General features: G+C 42.9%; 2 long non-coding RNA genes across 3 annotated transcripts; one reads left to right on the forward strand and one right to left on the reverse strand.

Moving 5' to 3' along the window:
* Window positions 1-1141: 1141 nt before the first annotated feature.
* Window positions 1142-8179, reverse strand: LOC147651196 (uncharacterized). Of its 2 annotated transcripts, XR_015274473.1 has the most exons (3): window positions 7363-8179; window positions 6941-7272; window positions 5273-6265 (listed from the first exon to the last, which is right to left on the reverse strand). It is a non-coding gene; the product is annotated as an uncharacterized LOC147651196 (long non-coding RNA). The 2 variants fall into 2 exon arrangements; XR_015274472.1 differs by having other exon boundaries at window positions 1142-7272.
* Window positions 8180-8289: 110 nt separating this feature from the next.
* Window positions 8290-14543, forward strand: LOC147651197 (uncharacterized). The gene is made up of 3 exons (XR_015274349.1): window positions 8290-8510; window positions 12220-12243; window positions 12355-14543. It is a non-coding gene; the product is annotated as an uncharacterized LOC147651197 (long non-coding RNA).
* The last annotated feature ends 2088 nt before the right edge of the window (window positions 14544-16631 follow it).

Below are 16631 nucleotides of genomic sequence, written 5' to 3' on the forward strand. Positions count from 1 at the left end.
TACCAAACCTTGAACTCCAGTATATTTACCCACCACGCTCTGGTGATGGGTCTGTTTATCAAACACTGGCAGAATTTAATTCTTGGGTTGGTTGGGGTTTTTTGTGGGTTTTAATGTTCATTTTAGGGACAGGTAGCATTAGTGTGCCACAGTTTCTCTCAGCCAGTAAAGCTGCTGGTAAAGGAGTAGACAGAGGCATGGAAGAACAAAAGCAGACTATAGGTACAAAGCCCATTGATTTGGCTTTCTCTCTCCTAACTACTCAGCTTCATGTTAACCTCGTGATGCACAAGGGCTTCAGACAGGTGATAGCTTGGTTCCAGAAATGGATTTCATAAAGAATGGGATATTTCTGTAATTGCAGCAGTGTGAGGAAGCGAATGTTCCACTTAATGGCCTCCTGTAATAACCCCCTCATATTTGCTGGGAATTTGTTGCTGTGCTAGAAACTGTTCCTCCTCTTTGCACTGCTTTATTCACTCTCTTTGCTGTAGTAATCTTAAACTTGATAGCAGCTATCTTTTGCTAAAAGTAAAGAAGAAATAAAAAACCCCTTTTGAAGTAGGTTTCTAAACTATAACAGCAGTGGCTTCTAGAACAATCACCCACTAGATGATAAAAGAAACTGATTAATATCTTTGAATATCTGAAGTGAACACTGATAGCCAAGAGCTGACAGAGAGTGATTTAAAAATGAAAATGAAGCCATAATATATTCAAAGGGTGAAATGGGTATTACTTGGGGGGAGGGGGAGGGGTGTGCTGATGTATTTAGTTTGATTTCCAAATTAAAGGAAAAAAACTTGGGAGCCAATTATCACCCAATTGCTTCAGGCTGGATTTCCAAGATGATGTACAAAAATGGCAATTATACAACATTATATCCCTAGAAAAACAGCACTAATCAAAGATCACTTCAGCAAGTGCCTGCAAGTTCTGGCTGGTTGGATCCCAAGTGCAACATCCACCAGGAAAGAGGAGGGAGGAGAGGATTTATGCACAGTCAAAGATATGGGGAAACAGAGACTCAGTCCCAAACTAAAATTGTGAACTGCATCTAATTTCACAACTTATAAAAGGTGATGCTTTAGCAGCATTTAGGGACAAAAAAAAAATCTGGAATTTTTATTATGGAATCAAAAGGAAACGACACGTCCAGTAGGGCTCTGGTGGGAAGGAAAGATGAGGAAATGAAAAGCCACGCATGGTGATCTTCCTGAGAGGTGTGACCCAACTGAGAAACACTTGTTTGTCCTTTGGTTGCAGGGTTTTGATAAATCTTTGTCAAGTTGCTGATCGATTCCCACTGGAAGCCTTGTTGGTTTTCTAGCACATTGTCTGGGAGGTTGCTTGGGAGTCAGAGCTCCTGTGAGCTGCTCCTGCAGTTGTGTCCTGCCATGTGAGGCACTGCAGAGTCTGGGCAGCTGGCAGGAGCTGCCAGGACTCCTCAGGAATCCTGGGGAACTTGCTGTGTTCATCCCAGGTACATATGTCTGTGTGTGTGTGTGTTTATACTTGCTTTGTTACAGCTGATGTGTGCCATGTAAAGTCAGCCTTCACTGAAGATATTTCTCTTTCCACTGGTGCACTTAGTGCTCATAGCACTTCAGAAATGACCCTGTCCAGTCCACTGTAAAGACAAATTCCATTGCTGATGTGCTGCTCATCCCAATTCCTGTTAGTCCCCCTCTTTCCCCTTTGTTCCCCAGATCTGTGCCCCATCCCTGGCAGTGCTCAGGGCAGGCTGGAGGGGCTCTGAGCAGGCTCTGCTGGAAGGTGTCCGTGGCAGGGGATTGGAATGAGAGGATCTTTGAGGTCCCTTCCAGCCCAAAGCATTCCCTGACAGAGCCCATGGAAAATTCTCCATGGTCATTCCAAGTGAGTTTCTGCTGCTGGTGCTAACACACACCAGTAATTTTATAACCTGCATGCATATTCCTGTACAGCTGAGGTAAAGGGCACACTTGGGGAACCAGGAGAGCAGGGTTTGAGTTGTTTTAGTGAGGACAGTAGGTTGGGCTGCTTTTACCAGGCCTTCTAAATCAGTTAAACTTTGGAAAATGGACTTGTTTTCTTTTGGCTGGTCCAGAACATCCAATTAACATTTCAGTGACTTAAGTGCATCTTGTAATAATCCATCTCCTAGAGCTGCCTTAATTGCTCACAGAAAAATAGGTTTCTGCCATAAAAAATGTATTTTTGGGCTGGAAGAAGACGAGGCTGGCAGTTCAGAATGCTGAACAGATGGTGGTGCAGAGTTGTGGACTGCCAATTCAGCTGTGCTTTGGGGTGCCTTTGGTGATAAGGCCACCCCTTTGGAATGCTGCAGAGCCAACAAGGATCTATTCAGGACCTTTTTATTATAGCTGGTGCTTCATCCTATGTTGAGCCACTGAAATAGCTGTTGTTATTTTCATTTTCCCATCATAATCGTGCCCCATAAACTGCTGGATCTGCTTTCTAGCTGTGAGTGCAGGTAATCAGATCTAGCTGGCAGCTGTGCTTCAGGGGCAGTTATTGTAAATATCTCAATAAAGTGTTTTCATTCTTTGCACAAGCAGTGCTTGCTGAAAAAATGCTAAAATAGAAAGGTTTCATGTTCTTAAACTGAAGCAAACGCTGATATTTCACTAATTATGTACAAATGTGTTTTGCTAATGCAACATTGAAGTTTATGTTACGTAGTTTCTTTGGACTTTGTGTTATTACAGTAAGTGTTCAATACCTGGAGATGTTTAATCTGCAGATTTAGGTATGTGATCAGATTAAGAACTTTATTGGAGAATACAAAGAAATGTCATTAAATGTGCAGATGTACTGAGGGGTTCACCTTCACATTTTTGAATGATAACATTTGAATGATAAGGAGCTGATAAAACTCAGTGACCTCTTGAAGGAGCCAGTGTTTCAAGCTGATATTGGCACAAGAAAAGATGCTACCAAATGTAGCATCTTTTAACATGTTCACTTTAAATTCACAGAAAACCAGAGTAAATTATAGATGGAGCCAGGGCTATGATCATCTGTTTTAACATAAATCTATTTCTCAGAGCTACATCACAGTGAGTAAAGGAATGTGAGGTTGTACAAACCCTGAAAGATGCAAAGATCTTGGTCAGTGATTGCTGTGTGATTTTGCATTATTCACATAATGTGCCATTACTGATGGATTAAATCATTCTATTAGAGCTCCGTGCTTCCAGTTTAAAAGTCAGTATCTCTAAGCTGAATGGGATTCACCAGAATTAGTTAAATAACTTTCACTCTCTCTGTTGCCCAACAAATTATCATTCTTCCAGTTCAAATCTCTCAAATAAAACATTTTAACCTTACTTATTGTGTGCATACACAGCAGGAAAGAGTCTGCTTTCTACAACATTTTACAGGCAGATGTAGTCCATTCCAGTCTAAAGGGATTGTCCTATTCTTGGTGTTTTGCAAAACATTTCCTAAAAAATCCAGTTGACAGAGTTAACTGATGAGAACAAGGCATTAATACAAAAGACAAGGAATATTTTTTTTTCTTGCCTGAATTCACTGACAGAAGTATTTGAATGTTGTTACCACTGAACAGGTGGGGCTGTCACTTGAAAATCTGCGTGATCTAAATATATCAATCCTCTAATTATATTGGGTCGTATTAAAAAGGAAACACAAAAGCTTTTTTTTATTCCTGTATAAAGAAAAATCTAAAACTTCCTAGCACTTAACACCTTTGGGGAAGCAGGGAGGGAATGTCCTGGGCTAACCATCCCCCTGAGCACCTCCTTTGGGAACCATGGGACAACATTTCAGAGTGGCAGGCAAGCCACATGGGGGCAAAGGAGGTTTTGCTATGAGTTAGAGCAAAAGTACAAAATTATTCCAAGAGCTCAGCAAAAGAAGACAATAGATGGAAAGGCTCCACAATCAGTGGACTGACTTACAGTATCTGAGTGCTTGATGCTGCCAGTTCTTCAGATTTAGTCATAATTAGTCTAGCATTTGCTCATTTTGCTGCTCTTCTCAGCTACTCATTCTCTTACTGGCTATAGCTTATTAGTGACCATAGTTTCATTTGCACTCTGCTTCCTACTCTGTTTCTGTACCACTTATCCTGCAGGAAATACTTCTTTTTGGCTCTTCCTTGGCCTCGTGCCCTGAGGAGGCCCCAGACCCACAGGTGATTCCTTTATCTGAAGCAGAAAGTGGGTCACTGCTTTTCATAAAACTGGGGACGACGCTTCCTTAGATTTTATCTTCACCTGCTGCTCCTGCATTTTTAAAGCCATCAGACACATCCCAGCTCCATGGGAGACTCTTCCACATCACTGCCCTGCAGCAGGCCTCAGCTGATGGTGTGTTCTCCTCAGCACAGTGATGGTGTGTTCTCCTCAGCACAGTGATGTGTGTTCTCCTCAGCACAGTGATGTGTGTTCTCAGCACAGTGATGGTGTGATCTCCTCAGCACAGTCATGTGTGTTCTCCTCAGCACAGTGATGGTGTGTTCTCAGCACAGTCATGTGTGTTCTCCTCAGCACAGTGATGTGTGTTCTCCTATGCACAGTGATGTGTGTTCTCCTCAGCACAGTGATGGTGTGATCTCCTCAGCACAGTGATGTGTGATCTCCTCAGCACAGTGATGGTGTGTTCTCCTCAGCACAGTGATGTGTGTTCTCCTATGCACAGTCATGTGTGTTCTCCTCAGCACAGTGATGTGTGTTCTCCTATGCACAGTGATGTGTGTTCTCCTCAGCACAGTGATGTGTGATCTCCTCAGCACAGTGATGTGTGTTCTCCTCAGCACAGTGATGTGTGATCTCCTCAGCACAGTCATGGTGTGTTCTCCTCAGCACAGTGATGTGTGTTCTCCTCAGCACAGTGATGGTGTGTTCTCCTCAGCACAGTGATGGTGTGTTCTCAGCACAGTGATGGTGTGTTCTCCTCAGCACAGTGATGTGTGTTCTCCTCAGCACAGTGATGGTGTGTTCTGCTCAGCACAGTGATGGTGTGTTCTCCTCAGCACAGTGATGGTGTGTTCTCCTCAGCACAGTGATGGTGTGATCTCCTCAGCACAGTGATGTGTGATCTCCTCAGCACAGTGATGGTGTGTTCTCCTCAGCACAGTGATGTGTGATCTCCTCAGCACAGTCATGTGTGATCTCCTCAGCACAGTGATGTGTGTTCTCCTCAGCACAGTGATGTGTGATCTCCTCAGCACAGTGATGGTGTGATCTCCTCAGCACAGTGATGGTGTGATCTCCTCAGCACAGTGATGGTGTGATCTCCTCAGCACAGTCATGTGTGATCTCCTCAGCACAGTGATGGTGTGATCTCCTCAGCACAGTGATGTGTGTTCTCCTCAGCACAGTGATGTGTGTTCTCCTCAGCACAGTGATGGTGTGATCTCCTCAGCACAGTGATGGTGTGATCTCCTCAGCACAGTCATGTGTGTTCTCCTCAGCACAGTGATGTGTGTTCTCCTCAGCACAGTGATGGTGTGTTCTCAGCACAGTGATGTGTGTTCTCCTCAGCACAGTGATGTGTGTTCTCCTCAGCACAGTGATGTGTGTTCTCCTCAGCACAGTGATGTGTGATCTCCTCAGCACAGTGATGTGTGTTCTCCTCAGCACAGTGATGTGTGTTCTCCTCAGCACAGTCATGTGTGTTCTCCTCAGCACAGTGATGTGTGATCTCCTCAGCACAGTGAGCCTTTCCCCACAAGTCTGGCAGTGCAGATCATTCAGTGATGGGATCAGATCAGATCAGATCAGATGGGATCACTCCAGCAGAAGTGCAGAGTGCTAACTCTGCCCTCACAGAGTGTGGTGAGCTGGGATAACACATCCTGCTCACTCCTGCACCTTGGCTTTCTAGTGCTGGAACACCCAGCCCTCACTGCCCCCTGTCTCTGCATGGCACCAGGGTACTCACCTTGTTTCCCAAGGCAAAGGGAGCTGCTGTTGCAGCTGAAAACTGAACGTGAACAAGGTTTTTCTGTGTATCCAAAACAGGTATTACACATTACATGTATTCAGAGTTCAGGCGCTATTCAAAAGATAGCCAAACAACTCAGAAAGAAATACATAACTAAGGCACACATGCAGTTTTAGTTTGTGCTGTTGTGGAAGAGCTGCAATTACAAAGGAGGAGGTTAAATGTTTGTAGTGTTGGACAGTCTGAAAGTAGCTCTTGAGTACACAGAGGTTATGTCTGTCTATTCATTGTTCCTGCTTTTGGTGTCCTTTATGTTGTCTGGCTGTGTAATTCCTTACCTACAGTTTCACTGAGACCAAAGGAATCTTGAGAGATCTTATATATTTAACAGTACAGCCTTTAATAGACTCAAAGATAACAGAAAAATCCTTCCCTATTCAAAGATAACTTTAGACAACGAATTCCCATTTGTTTATATAAGATAAAACTTTGATTTAATCAAAGATACATCCATGCTAAAGTGATGGACTCATGGCTGCTTATCTGCTGTAGATACACTGGGAAAAGGGCAAATCTATACTTTTTCTGACTATAGGAACTCCACTCACAGGCTTAGATCTTGTCTTAGAAGCAGCCTATTAGTGAGAGTAAGGCTTGTTGCACCTTTTGTTCGCTCCTTGATTTACTGATGAACTAATTTGAATATTGGCAGTAGTGGTGATGGGCTGTTTGTAGCTATTGATGCTCTACAGAGCTGGACTGAGGCAAACAGCAAAATTAACACAGGCAACTGAGCTGCCATTCTCACTGACCTGAGCTGGACTCACAGCAGTGACCCAGTGCTAAAAGACCCCATTAGCAGTCCCCAGAGCCTCCTGCTCGTCCGCAGCACACAGAAAAATCAGCCACTGGAAATTCAGTGCTGAAAACCGTGTGATCTGCTAAAGTAGAATTATGATTCCCTTATCCTGATTTTAGCCCCTTTTTTTTTGGACTGAGTGGTGAAATGAAAGGCAAAACTTACTCTGTGCCAAGGAAGTGGAGCAGCAGCACATCTCAGCAGTACAACCTGTCACTCCAGGGAGAGCACTTAATTCTTCTCCACTGTCTCTCGCAGCGTGGCCAAGGCTGAGCGGTAATTTAGGGACTGCAGAACCAGGCAGGATTTGTAATACAGCACTCCCCAGCACCCTGAGGTGAGCACACAGGCTCTGCTGCACTCCTGGGGAAGCTGGGTGCCCCAAATGCTGCCGAGTGGGAACACAGGCAGGACACACCAGAGGCAGTGCTGTTCAGCAGGAGTTATTTTAGAAACTCGAGGGTGACTTCTGAGCCTGCCTGAAGGCTGAGGAGCTTCTGCAATGAAACTGGAGTGAGTCAGGAGGCAGGAAAGGGCACAAAACCTTGTAAGATTCCTTACAGAATCTTACAGGGCGTGCAGAGTACCTGGATGTCTGTGTGGAGCCAGCAGTGCAGAACAGCAGGAACACAGTTGTTCCCAAAGGGAAGAACAGCAGGAACACAGTTGTTCCCAAAGGGAAGAACAGCAGGAACACAGTTGTTCCCAGAATGAAGTCCAGCAGTGCAGAACAGCAGGAACACAGTTGTTCCCAGAATGAAGTCCAGCAGTGTAGGAGAACAGCAGGAACACAGTTGTTCCCAAGGGGAAATCCAGCAGTGCAGAACAGCAGGAACACAGTTGTTCCCAAGGGGAAGAACAGCAGGAACACAGTTGTTCCCAGAATGAAGTCCAGCAGTGTAGGAGAACAGCAGGAACACAGTTGTTCCCAAGGGGAAATCCAGCAGTGCAGAACAGCAGGAACACAGTTGTTCCCAAAGGGAAGAACAGCAGGAACACAGTTGTTCCCAAGGGGAAATCCAGCAGTGCAGAACAGCAGGAACACAGTTGTTCCCAAAGGGAAGAACAGCAGGAACACAGTTGTTCCCAAGGGGAAATCCAGCAGTGCAGAACAGCAGGAACACAGTTGTTCCCAAAGGGAAGAACAGCAGGGAGCCAAGCAGAGCCAGAGATAGCTGCAGAGCACAGTCCCACAGTACTGGAGCTGAGCAGGCAGAGCACAAGGGTGGCACCAGCAGTTTTTCCCATCAGTGACACCAAATAAAGCACCAAGTGTTGTCAGATTAAAGCACCAAAAGAACAGGGGTAAAAACAAGAATCTACAAATGGCTTTAAAGTGAGACTGAAAGCTCCTGGGCACAAGGATGGGATCCTGAGAGAGGCTGCTTAGAGCAATTAGTGGCTGTTAATGATCTCTACAATGTGAGATTAAGGCCACTGAAACCCACCTGCAGTGATTAATCACAGGATGAGCCTTACAGCACTTCCTTACTCTCTATTAATATTCTGAGAATAGGTAAATCAGCCAGAGCAACTCAGCAGTTATGGCATGGGGAAGCTACAGGAGCAACTTAATTTGGAGTTGGATAGGATGGGGTTTCAAGAAAGAAAATTGACAATTAAGAAAATTCATCTGTGCTTGATTGGAATGAGCTCTTAAAGTGTATCTAATTTTACAGAAACCAAAAATAAAATAGATTATTTTAATAGTAACTTCATTTGTTTCTAACTCCAGGTAGGGAAAAATTGATATTAATACTTTTGATGAATTTCCAGTTGACTGCACTGTTGAATAGGCTACACTTAAACTGAGTGCAGCAAAGCCTTTTCTTCAAAGACTTATTGTTTTGACAAAAAGTACAATAAACAGAAGCATGTTTGACCAGCTAAGCTTTTATAGAGGTTTTTGGCACAGATTATATTACAGGCTCTTAAAATATGGATGCAGTGACTGCTTTTTCCTCCCCTATTTGGGAAACTCTGTATGCCTTTGTGGTGCCTGGTTAAACCAGGTGTGGTGCTTTTCCCTATTTATTGGGTTTGCTCTTCTAGGGTAAAGTATCAAACTGAGCCCAGAGTGAGCTTTGAGGTAAAAGGTTTAATTTAGTCAGTTCCTTACACCTTGCACAAACACACTGCCTGCAAAGAGGAGCACTTGAGATTTATCTGTGTCATCATTAAAGTAGAGAGAATGCATTAAGAAAAGCTGATAGACAGTAAAATTTGCTGTCTCTTTGCTTTTCATCAGCACTGACTCTGAGCTTGGCTTCTTTCTCTACTCATGAAATCTTAGGGGATAAAAAAGTTGCAATTCCTCATTATTTATAACTACCCAACTGATTTCCTGCTGCTATTAGGACTTTTTTCTATTGGATTTAGGGATGATAACAGGCATTTAATTCCAGTGTTTGAGATGTGATCGGTCAGTTACGTGTCAGGAGTTCTTTTTAGTGTGAGAGGACTAAGTGGAGGTGGTTTTGATTAAGTGGGGGCTTAAAAATGTGTCCCAGAGAGCAGAGAAAGAATGGTTGTCACAGATTTTTAAGGCATCTTCTGTGCCTTTCCCTTCCTTGATTGCCAAGAAATTCTCTGGGTGCTTTTACTACTGCACTGTCATTAGAATTTGTGCCTAACCCTATTAAATCTGATTAGTTGTTTTATGAGAATAGAATTCAGTGTTTGCAGCAGAAACACCAAGAGGTAGATTTGATGTCTGTATTTAAGAGAGAATCAGTTAATCCAGTCTCCCAGAGTTTATGTTAGTTCTGTGGGTTGTGAACCCTTTTCATGATTTGAATTTCCCTCTACTCAGTCTGAATGCTTTTTCCTTCTAGCATCTGAGGATTATTTGAATATTATGGTTGGTTTTTAATTAACTAATTAATTTTTTAGAAAAAAAGCCAAAACTTAGTCAATCACATTCAGTTTTTGGAAAATACACAGTTATGACTATAATGAAATTCTGTTGTGGTACTGAGAACTAGTGCAGCTTTGAACTTTTTAATGCAAATAATGAAATTGAAATAAGTCTCACTAAAATTTGTTTTAAAAGACCACTGAATAACTCAGGTAGAAGATTAATAGGTTTTATTTTTGTTTCTAAAATGCCAACTCTACCCCAAAAAGCTGGCAGAGACAAAGAACCACACAAGTGCAGCTTGTATGTCTTGCCAGGGAAGGAAGTCCCTGCCTTCCCCCGCACAGCAAGGCTTGGCCAAGATTTCAGGGATGGTTGTTTCAGACTCTGAGGGAATCCCTGCCAGGCACTTGGGTGTGGGGAAGCCATACCCTAATTTCACAGATGAACTAAAGTGTTCTTTGCACTGAAAACAGAATTTGGGCGAAGTTTAGGAGGTCACTTGGATTATTGTGAGAGAACTCCCTGGCTGGAGAAGTGCAGGTGTGTGAAAATGCTTTAGTTGGCCACGAGGACAGAGGTCCAACTGAGTGTCCTGGTGTCACAGTGCAGCCTGGAAAGCACAAATCCTGCAGTCTGATGATGTGGCCAATCTGGTTCCTGGCACTGCTGGATTATTCTGAAGGACCTTGTGAATCCCCTTGTGTCCCAAGACCACGACCCCAGAGTGCCCTCACTTCTGCATATCCCAACTCCTCATAGCACAAATTACACACGTGCATCAAATGCTCTTTAAAACAGGGGATTCATCATTTTCCCTCTGTCTATTAATTCCAAAATTCATGTACTGTTACCATGCTAATTCTCTAGACTAGAACAGAACCCAGGCTTGGAAGTTGGGATGTCATTTATACCTTTATTTTTTTTCTAAATATGCTTCCTTATATTAATGTTTAGAACACCCCAAAACCTCATGTTCTCTGAATGTTACTTGTGCACTTGATTAATTCATCTTTATCATGTCGTCCAAGAGTTCCTTGGCCTACTTAAAAATGTCCACTTGGAAAGTGCCCTTGAATCCAGCAGACAGCATGTGATATATGAGACAGAGCACAGTCAAAAAAACTTTCTGAGCACAAGTGGAGAGGATTTACAACTCCAGCTTTCTCCTGCAGGAGGGCATGATTGGTGGATTTGGGCTGTCCAGAGCTATTTGTATTGCAGTGAAACCTGGAAGTCTCAGGGGATCCTGTATTTAGAGCTAGCTCTTTCACTGGCTGCATCAGGAGGGTGAGCAGAGAGCTGAGCTTCCTCCAGTTCTCTCAATAAATGAATGGCCAAGTTGGCATTTTGGGTGCCTGGCTAGTTAGAGAGGGTCAGTATTGACTGGGGAAAATACAAATCAAAATGTAAAGCCTGAAAACTGTCCCAGTGGACGTTGCCCAGGAAATCTGAAGGAAAACAAACCATGTGGAAGAAATAGAGTAGGTAGAAAATAGTGATTTAAAATATATTGTTTATTTGTCTGTTGGTTTATTTGGGCTGTAAGGAGGGAAATTGGAAAAGTTCTTATGTTTTGCCCATAGCTTGATATAATACAGAGAGTCTTCAACTGTAAAATAAAATCCAGGTTCAGTTTTATATGCCAAACTGGATATTTGTGTTCCAGTTTCTAGTTCAAGCCTATTTCTAATACATTTTGCTAATAAAACACAGAGGTTCTGCTGGTTGAAGTGGTTACACATCGAGTCACATTTTGGTTAATTCCTACCTAAAAACATCTTTTCCTTTATCCATCCCACCCCACCCTCCCCCCCTCCAGATTTAATTAGAGAATCTCAATACTAAACCATTCTGGGCTGCTGAAACATTTGATTAATTTTGTGTGGTTGCAGCTCTGTAATGAAACCCTGCAAGCAGTCGAGGAGCTTTCCACAGCTCCATGAACACAGCTGTGAATTATGGCTGTGCTAACACTCCAAGGAAATAAGTGCAGCATCCAGTCTCAGAGGAAGGTTTCCATCTGATTGGTTTTTCAGTCACAACTTCTTCCCCTTGATGTGGCAAGGCTGGGATTCCTGTGAGGGTGCTGGGCTCTGTCTTGGAGAAGGGCAAATATTTACAGTGTCCAGACAGCTTTCTAGTCAGCCATAAAGATGGGTAGCCATGGCACGGGGCTTTGAGAGAAGATTTAAGTGAAGAAGAAATTACAAATGAATCTGACTAACTCAGAGGGGAGTAAATGGTGAAATTTGCAGACAAATAGCTTTGGAAAACATCCTATTAAATTATGGGGAAGGTTTGTCTTGAAAAAACCCCGAGCCACCATCTAGTTTATACTTTTTCACAAGGCAAGATAACTTCTACCAAGCTTTTCCTGATAAATGTTCCTGTAATGTGTTCTCCAAAAGCCTTCAGTGCTAAAGCAATGTATCACAGCTCTCCACTGTCCTCACCACACGAGTTTTCTTAGTGCCTTGCCCAAATCTCTCCTGCTGAATGCTGAGCCCATTACTTTTTCTTTTGCCCACAGAGGATAAACAATTTATTAACTCTTTCTCTTCCCCTCCGTATTGTGTATGTACAGATTTAGACTCAGAGCCACAGAAAGGTGAGTTTTTTAAAGAACACACAATCCTGTTTCAGTCCTTTCCTCAGGAATTTCAATAGAAGTGTGATTCTGTGATATCATGCTGGGTTTTGGGTCATTGTTCTCCTACAGGGAGTCTGTGATGGATGTGAACCTCCAATGATCCATTCCACCACTGCACTGCCAGGCTGGACACAGCAATGACATCCTGATGGCACTTCATGTTGGAATAGTGATCTGATAAGGCTGATTTCAATTTGTGATCTACCAAACTCTGGTATCCTTATCTAGAAAATTGGTGCTTCTTGCATTTTTCCTCCGTCGTGTTTTTTTTGGGATTTTTCTTGTGTCTTTGCTGTTGTTGTGGGTTTGTGTTGTTTTTTGGAGGGGGTTAGTCCTCACTGCAGTGACTTGCACCTGTGTATTTCAGATCTTTTCTTCAGTTTCTCAAGATCATTCCCAGAACACTAATAGCTTTTTCTGTTATCACATTATCTTTCTATTTAATCAATTAACAGCATTTAAATTTTTCTTCCGGAATTTTGTTTTTCTTGGTTATTTACACAGAAAAACAGAAGCAGTCTGCTAAAAATATATGTGCATGCATTTGCACATGCTGTTTAATTTAAAATACTGCCTTGTGTCTGGCAATATTTAGTACGAATGGGAATGTTCAGAAAAATACGTCAGGGAAAATGTCAGGAGGAGATGGAAAACCATTTTGGAAAACTCCAAAAAGGGGAAGAGTGAGCCAGTAGAGGCTTGGAGTCTGATAATCTCCCGTGGGGAGCAGCCTGGAGGAATTGTCGAGGAGCTGTGGAAGCCAAGAAGTTTGGGGAGCTCACTCAGAGCCCACCTGCTCTTCAGCCACAGGGGAAAAAAGGAGAAGAATGATCAGAAACTGTGGTTTTCTTGCTCTTGGCACAATGGAAGGATGTAACCTCTCCATAAAATATCTCCACCTTTATTGCTGAGCTACTGCTCTGAAACTTCCTTGCTGTGCCAGGCACTGGAGGAGCTGTGGGAGCAGTGAGGGGTGTCTCCCTCTCCAGGAGCACTCTGTGCTCCCTTTCACTCGCTCAGTTGCTGATATTTTGGAGGCAGAGGTGACAGCAGGGGTTGTTCCTGAGGAACAGTTTCCAGAGAGATCCTCCCCAGTGTCACTCTGGGGGTAGCACTGGGAGGGAGCTCCTGCTCCGCTCCCATCACGCCTGGCATTTGGCAATTCTTGTTCCAAAATAGGAATGCCAAATAAAGTTGGATTCCAAAATGCTTCGGCTCTCCTGAGCAAAGCAGTATTTACAAGGACAGAAATAGATGTAGCATGGTATCAGCAGCCCTTTAATGCATGTTTTAAATACTAGGCACTCCTCCGGGGGAAGGAGCAGGGAGAGTTGTAGCTGTGCATAAATAAAATGCCCAAGCTGTAAATAACAAAGGGGAGCAGAGGTGAAAAAATCAGGCCTTTTGGAGAGCTCATGACTGGACCTTGAAAATTCCTAGAAAGTGTGATTTTAAAAATCAGATTTTTCTTTCCCCTTTTAATTTCAACAGTTTTAAGATGGAATCCTTAATTGAGATCAGGTTGCCAGTGGCACAGTTACGCTCTTTAATTATCTGCTGTCGCTTCTAGATGACCTTGGAATTTATTGATGTGGAATTACCAGTCCCTGGTGTTTCCATCTTTTACATTTTTGCAGCACCAGGAAATTTTTTCTCCTCCAGACAGATCCACCTGACATCTCCTCCATGACCACAAATCAATTAAATGGTCTTGCCAGGATTGCACAATTTTACGGATTGAAATCCAGCAGTTGTCCTTTACTGCAGGCTGTGGAGAAAACTGTGAAATGTGATAGAGTAGGAAACAACACCCATTTGGGAGCCAGGCCAGGCTGCATGAGAAACTGAGAGCTGGAAAGTCATCATGAGAATGAGGGGAACTGAGGAAAGGAACCTGGGTATGGAGTGTGGGTGCCTATGGACAAGAGTGGTGGAAGAAGAATTTCGACTGACCAGCTCTGGAAATTACAAAAAAAAAAAAATAAGAACTTCGGAAAATATTTTATATATTTAAAAAATTCTTCACTTCTGTTTGAAACTATTTTGAAACTTGAAAGTTTTTTTTCTGTTATATGGTGCAAGGAAAAAGCTCCAGAACACTGAAGATGACACTGCCATTCCTGTTTTAAGCAGAGGGAGAGCAATCTGGAAGGTTCCCATTGTCTGAGGGAGAGCAAGGACCAGAACCTCAGAGCCTGGGCCACAGGGAAATCACCCAGAGATTCTGGATTTCCTTTTCCTTGGGAGCTTTCTCATTGTCTATAAATCTAAGGTCAAGCTGGTCATTTGGGGATCACAGCACAGCTTCTAATTCTGCAGGTTTGAATTTAATCATGAACTTCAGAAGCCTTTTCTGATAAAATTTTCATGAAAATTTAGTAAGACTCTTGTTTCAACAAAGTAATATTTCTTTGTATAATCCCTAACCATTTTTATTCATCTACTACTGAAACAGAACTTTTATCCTTTGTGCTATCAAAAAACTTCATCCTGTAATCCAAAGTATTTATGCAAAGATTTCCCAGAAGCAAGGAAAAAAACCCCAAAACTCATCAAAAGAGAGATGCCAGAATTTCTTGAAACACATCAAATATCTGTGACTGGGGAATTTGTGTAAAATAACTTTAACAAGTGTAGTCTTTTCAGAAATCAGGCTTTATAAAATTCAGAAGCAACAGGGTAATGCCCTTTTACGTGGATTTGAAAGGAACTCAGTGGAACAAATACACGAAGTGTTACTGATTCTATTTTCTTTCAATAACTGTAAGCCTCAAATTCCCACTGGGCTCCCTCCTTCATTGCAGCAGTTGATCCTGCTCTGTTTTTAGCAGGAATTGCTCATGCAGGTGGTGGGGTTTGGAATCCAGCCTGCCTTCCTTGCCCAAGGAGATGCCACCCAAGAGGGAATTGCCAGAGTTAGGGGCTGACACGGGTTCTGACAGGCAGTTCCTAGAAGAGGAGGGAAGAGAAACTTCTCAAGTGACAAATACTAAAATGGGTGAAACAAATGCTTTCAGTGGGGTTGGATGGGAATGTTCTTGTGTGGAAGAATCAAGTGACACAAATATACATATATATTTATATATACACACACACACATGCACACACACACACATCTTTGGGTGGTGCTGGGAACAGAGCCCTGCGGGATGCTGACAATTCCAGCAGAAAGTGGGCCTGGGAGCAGGAACCACAGCCAGGCTGCTCATTCCCTGAAGGTGAATCTGCTAACCCTGGCAGCAGCAGAGCTGAGACTTTGCATCCTTTCATTCCTCTGCTCTCAGATCTCCCTGAGCCTCGGGACTGAGGCAAGGCATGTGCACTTGGTTTCGCCTTCTCCCCTGCCAGTTCCCCAGAAGTTTCTGGTGGCATCCAGCAGGGATTGTTGTTTTGATGTGCTGATGGTGCTTCACAGAGAGCTCAGAGTGATTCCTGCCTGTCAGCTTCTGTGTAGTCCCACAGCAATCAGCACTTTTTAATGGAGCCAGCTAATAAACCTGCTAAATTCTTTATAGAACATTTTAGGACTGCTTCATCTGGACCTGAGGAAGGTTAAAAACTCCAGTTGCAGTTTACAGGATGGGGAACAGCAACTGTCTGAAGTCTAGAAAGCCTGGCTTCAGCATATGGAAATAATTAAAAGCAACATTTAAAGTGTCTTTTGTAAGCAGAGATTGTGTACCAAGAACACTCTCTAATACTGACAGGGACAGCTGGCACAATCTAGCTAAAGCCTAACCTTCCTCTATTCCCAAGAATAAGAGATGAATTGTCCTTATTTAGACAAATATTGCAGAGTTGTCTGTTCATTTCAATTAGTAACTTGTTTTGTCATTTAGGTTAGGTTTTCCTTTGGCCTTTGATAATTTTTCTGAAGTTAGCATGCCTAGCTGTGACTTCTGACAAGACTAAATCTTCTCCAATCTTAGTTTACGTCGTTGTTTAATGCTTGCAATATTAGGGCTTACAAGGACCACAAAGCTGACTCATGAGATTTAAAAAAAAAAAAAATTAAAAAAAAATAAATGGAGGAGGGTTTTTTCAGCTGTTTTTTTGTGGTTTAGTTTGGTTTTGGTTTGTTGGGTTTTTTTGTGGTTTTTTCTGTGGGTTTTTAGTGTTTTGTGTGGGTTTTGTTTTTTATGCTGCGATTGCTGATTCTGGGCCAGTTTGAATTCTGACACTGGAAATAAAACTGAACTCCTGTAATATTTCTGGTGTTACAGAATAATGAAAGCACAATGTTCCACCAGGCAGCAGTTTGGGGAGCCTGGCAGTAGTGGGGTCTGGTAGTGTGGTCTTTTTATGTGACGTTGTTGACATCAGGATTGCTTTTGGCTACTTGGGCA

This window comes from Cyanistes caeruleus, chromosome 10, assembly GCF_971803275.1.
Source record: "Cyanistes caeruleus chromosome 10, bCyaCae1.hap1.1, whole genome shotgun sequence".
Taxonomy (NCBI): Eukaryota; Metazoa; Chordata; class Aves; order Passeriformes; family Paridae; genus Cyanistes; species Cyanistes caeruleus.